General features: G+C 37.7%; 1 long non-coding RNA gene across 1 annotated transcript; it reads left to right on the top strand.

The window, feature by feature from the left end:
* The first annotated feature begins 3,814 nt into the window (after positions 1-3,814).
* Positions 3,815-5,079, top strand: LOC145061079 (uncharacterized). Its single transcript, XR_013687100.1, has 3 exons — positions 3,815-3,935; positions 4,117-4,185; positions 4,797-5,079. It is a non-coding gene; the product is annotated as an uncharacterized LOC145061079 (long non-coding RNA).
* The last annotated feature ends 230 nt before the right edge of the window (positions 5,080-5,309 follow it).

Genomic DNA, 5,309 nt, shown 5'->3' with positions numbered 1-5,309 from the left:
ACTCCTCGGTCAACTAGCTGCCCCACTCCAAACTTCTCTTATCATTACTATCCATGACCGAAGATTCTACCGTCTCTTATCCGCCTTCTAGATGAATCGAGACCACCCTGGTCCCAACTAATCTGCCATTAACCAGGTTGTCGGACTCCCACCGGTTACTGAACCCAATCTCAATCGCTCAGTCGCTCCCAGCGAATCCCGAAGGAACTTTGGCTATCTAAAACCATTCTATCTATCCTGCCACTTGATGTGAATTTTTTATGCACTGGTTTTTTATTTATAAGTCCTAATTTATCGCATCTAAACCACACCTTACTATCTCTTATAGTATAGCTTTGATAAGCAAGGGTGTCAAACACAAGGGGAATGGTGGTGAATTAATTTAAAATATTTGATTATAGGTTAGAAAACACACGAAAGGAATAAAGAAATGGTTTAATAAATCTCAAACGAATAATTAATTAACAAATCTCGATAAACTAATAGGAAAACAAATCTCTTCAGGTACTTTGGTTTAGATAAATTACACCTTAAAAGCATAGACAATTGCATACACAGGTTCATTTATTCATGTTCACCGATTCCTAAAATGATTAGATTCGCGTTCACTAATACTAATCCTTTAGCAAACAAGTCAATTCAAACAGTGATCAGTTGATTAAACTAACATGTTTCCTAGTGTTCAGTTCGTATCAAGCAAGACTTGTAATAATAGTTAATCAAATTACTAATTCAATTTAACCTCTTGTTGATGGTTTATCACACAAGGCTCACACATTTACTTACTTATTTCCGAGTTAATCCTAGTTTCACAATCACTATTCCTAGTCATATAATCTTGATGGTCATCAAAATCATAAGAGACAAGCAATCAAGCAGATGCTCATACAACTTAATTTACTTGACAATTAACAACAAATAATTATTATTAACGCGTAAGGATCTTTTAAAAAGCTTGGCAAGATAAATTAAACATAAAACAACAATCTAATCTAGCAATTAATCTATAAATCAAGGTTTCATTCAATCATAAACACAAAGTAAAAAGTTTTTACACCTAAATCAGAAACTAAACACATAATAGTATCATAGTGGGATGCTAAACATGGTCACATTAACAACCCACATGATTACCGACACGTATCCGCTCTCTAATCCTTCCGATCTCCGCTCCCGTTAGCTTAACGGCCTTCCGGCCGCCTTCTAGACCCTCAAAACGGCTTAACAGAAGTTAATTATCGACTAAATTAGGTTAGAAGTCGTACCCCCCCGCCTGGCTGGCCAATAGTCGTTATTTAAAACCTTTGGGATTGACTTACGTACGCTGGGCGTAAGTCGGTTTACGCAGGGCGTAGCTAGAAGTCCATCGCGATAAGGAAGTCCAGATAAACACCCAGTACGCTGGGCGTAACCTTAACTATGTTGGGCGTAGTCCGTGTTTCAGCATTACGCTTAGCGTAACTTATATTACGCTGGGCGTAATTGCACTTTTCAACATTTTTATTCTTTTAGCTTCTAAACCCGATTTCCGCTCCAGTCTTTTCTTTTCCGCTCTAACGACAACTAATAGCTGCAAATCATAATTCAAAGCAATATAAGTACCTTTTAGTTCTAAAATAAAGGCTAAAATATTAAGATATAATGTATAAAAATATATATAAAAGTACACATATCAAAATACCCCACACATAGCATTTGCTTGCCCCCAAGCAAACTTACTTTTATTTTACCAATATCGCACTAAACAATCCATTTTAAACTTAGCCATTATGTCAAGACCGCAACGCATGCATTTGTGTCTAAATTTTTTTCCTAAGGACCCTCCTAATTCTAAATACTCACAATCCTCATAAACACTCGCCCACTTCTTTTGAACAATGCTCGTTTTATGCAACCCTCCGAATCCATCCGCAGAAAACTTTCTAACCTCAAGGTATTTTTGTAGAGCTACCCAAGCATACATAAACTAGAGAATTACAACTTTTTCACTTTTTGATTTTTGGCATCTTCCACTTTTGAATTTTTTTTTCTTTGATCTTCATATTTTGACTTTGATTGCTCAAAAAAATTCTTCAATTTTTCACTTTTTGGTAATTTCCCTCTCTTTTTTTTACATGTATCTCACTTTTTTTTTTCTTTTCACTCAAAACCTACATGCTTAAGCAGGGGTGCTCTACTTCAACCTTTATTTGTTAAGACATTAGTCTAAGTGCAATGACTACATAAGTTTTCCTGGATATATTTCAGGTACAGGCTGCTAAACATATTGCATCCCTCAAACTAAGAGAAGTTGTATTTTTGTCCCATGATTTCACTAGAATAAGGGAGGCCACAAATGCACTATAACATGTATTGGCTCAAATAAACATTTGAGTTCACATCGGATCATCCCATACAATATTTAGCAAAATTTTAAATTATCACTAGATTTTTCTAAATTAAACCATTATTTCAAGTTTATAAATTTTTAAATTTTCCTAAATCTAGCAATTTTCAAACTATTATTTCAATTTTAATTTACTTTTATCTACCCCTTACCCCACACTTATTTCATACAATGCCCTCATTGTATGCATAAAACTAATTAAGCACATAAAAAGGGAGAAAAAGGAACAGACTCCCCTGGGGTAGTTGTGGCGAGATCGAATGGGGCTGCTACAAGTTGCTCCAAACATTGCCGAAAGACTGGAAACTGGAACTGCTGCTTCTGAATTTTCAAGAACGCCGACTTCTAAGATATGGTGCAAAGATTGCAAATAAATGCAATATGTAGTAATCATGACGTGGGAAAGTGTAACGCCCGGGTTTCAGGGCTAAGCATTTTTGTCAATGTAATAGTCTAGGTCAACTCTTGTAACTCTTTTTGAAGTAATAAAGATGAAATATTTGAGTATTATGTGAATTATGTGTGTTTATGTGTTTATTATTTAATTATAAGTGTATAATTAATAAATAATAAAAATAAGCGTCAAAATTAAAGTGTGAGATAAGCCCGATATCTCTACATAAAGTTGTAGACTATGTCTCAAGGTTTCCGTACATATAAAGAACGCCGAAATCCGAGTTATAACGAAGAAGTTATGGCCCGTCGAAGTTTTACGGCAAAACCGGCACGACACCGGGAAGCGTAAATAGTGAATTTACGATAGAGCGAGATTTAGCCTTAGCAATCTAAACAAAAGTTGTAGAATATGTTAAACTAAGAGCGTCGATAAAAAGAACGCCCAAATCTGACTTCGTATGAGGAAGTTATGATTTTTCTAAGATTCGGCTTAGCAGTGCACGACCCGAAACTCGAATTTTAGTTCGAGCGGTTTTTGGCCTACGCGACCTAAATGAGAGTTGAAGATCTCATTAATAGGAACTCAACGGTAAAAAGATGGACGAAAACGGAGTTCGTATGAAGGAGTTACGAATTCTTCGCGGTCATTTAACAGTCTAAAGGCCTCCTACTGTTAAATTTGAGACCGGTCAAGAATTAGCCGACGGAGTCTAAATGAAAGTTGTAGATCTTGATTTTACCTACGCGTGGATATAAAGAATGTCGAAAACGGAGCTCGTATGCGAGAGTTATGATTTTTCTAAGTTCGAAGGCTGACACGCGATAGGGGGTGACGTGGCACCACCAGAATTGGACACGTGGCACCACCAGAAGGCCACCACATGCACCAACTCGGTGAGTCATGACTCAGACTCGGCGAGTCCATCAGATTTCTCCCCTATAAATAGAGGTGTCGGGTTCCCTCATTTTCTCACCCCTCAACCTTCTTCTTTCTCTCTCTATACTCTCTCTCTAAGCTCCTTAAGCCCCCTAAAAGCCTAGGTAAACCCCCTAGCACCCGAAGGAAGCCCCGAGGCTCCCGGAGTTCCGAGAAAAGAGCCTTTCGGCTCGGGAACGCTGCTCCAGCGAAGCCCGGTTTTCGAGAAAACCCGCTGTAAGTGAGCTATACCTACCCTAACTTTAGTTTAGCTTATGTTTTAATATAGTAACGTTATTAGGAACTTATAATAAGTACTTGGGCTATTATTATGAGTATTATTAATGCTTAATAATACTCGAACTAATTAATTTGTCACGGTTATCATTAAACTAAACCCTAGTGGTACCGATACTAGGTTTTATCGAAGGAATATCGTTTTGAGAGTATCGAAGCGCCGTCCGAGTGCTGAGTCACCACCTTTCAGGTGAGTGCATAGTTACTTTCAGCTTACACATAGATATGAAGTATTTTATATAAATTACGTGCTATGTGTGCATATTATCTGAATACTTGCTATCTATGCTGGATGAACATTGTTATACATGTTTTCAATGATTTAAACTGTATATGTATTTTATATCTACGAAAATGTTGGGGTAAAACATGGGTAGATGTAATAGCTGAGGTGTGATAAAATGATGAGAGGCCTCGATGTTGATGTTGTTGTTTCTGTCATCTAGCGGAGTATGGATGACGACCACGGACTCTTCTAGACAGTCCAGTGGAACACTAGCAGGCTCGCAACCTGTAGGTGTTTGTGAACGATGTGTTCACCGGTGTACTCCATCCCCCACATGGTTGCCTTTAGGACATTTATTGCCAAGGAATCCCCTTAGCAGTAGTGTCCGTCCCGATGATGATCCTTAGACTAGGTCCCTTATGATAGGTGTTTAGGGACGTAAAGTGAGGATAACGGGAACGGGTAATCGGGTTATTGTTGATCGATGAAATTAATAAACTTATTTATTGTGGGTTGAAAACCCTATGTGCTCACCAGGCTCCCAAGCCTGACCCACTTAGTTTCTTGTATTACAGGTAGTGGCGCATGAGCATAGGTGTGATGTTTTGGACGAGGGATTACGGATATAGGCCTGTAGATATGAAATAATGTAGTAAGGCTTATATTGTACTGTTTATGCTTTTGATCTGTACGAACATGACATCCCGAGTCTTTTAATGAAATACATTTCTATGGAAATGCTTTTGATAAATCTTTATCATATTTTTGTTTTGGGACAAATTCCGCAACACTTTCATTTAAAAATGTAACTCTGATTTTTAAACAAAGCATAAACAAACCGGTCTTTTCTGGCCGTGATTTTGGGGATGTCACAGTTGGTATCAGAGCATTAGTTTAAGCGAACTAGGAATTTGTAGGATTTCTAGACTTAAACTTAGAATGCTAAGCGATGATTGTGAGGTGTGAGCACTAGCTTATTTTAGGAATTGTGCCTAAAATGCTTTTATGTGCTAAATGCTTTGTGCATGATATGCTGTTATTTGTTCGGATCTATGGTCTGTTGCCGACCGGATCTGGAAACCTTATGT

Source organism: Lactuca serriola, chromosome 7 (assembly GCF_051521515.1).
Source record: "Lactuca serriola cultivar US96UC23 chromosome 7, Lser_US96UC23_V15, whole genome shotgun sequence".
Classification (NCBI taxonomy): Eukaryota; Viridiplantae; Streptophyta; class Magnoliopsida; order Asterales; family Asteraceae; genus Lactuca; species Lactuca serriola.
Note: the sequence above shows the minus strand (reverse complement) of the source record. Positions and strands in the feature narration are given on the sequence as shown.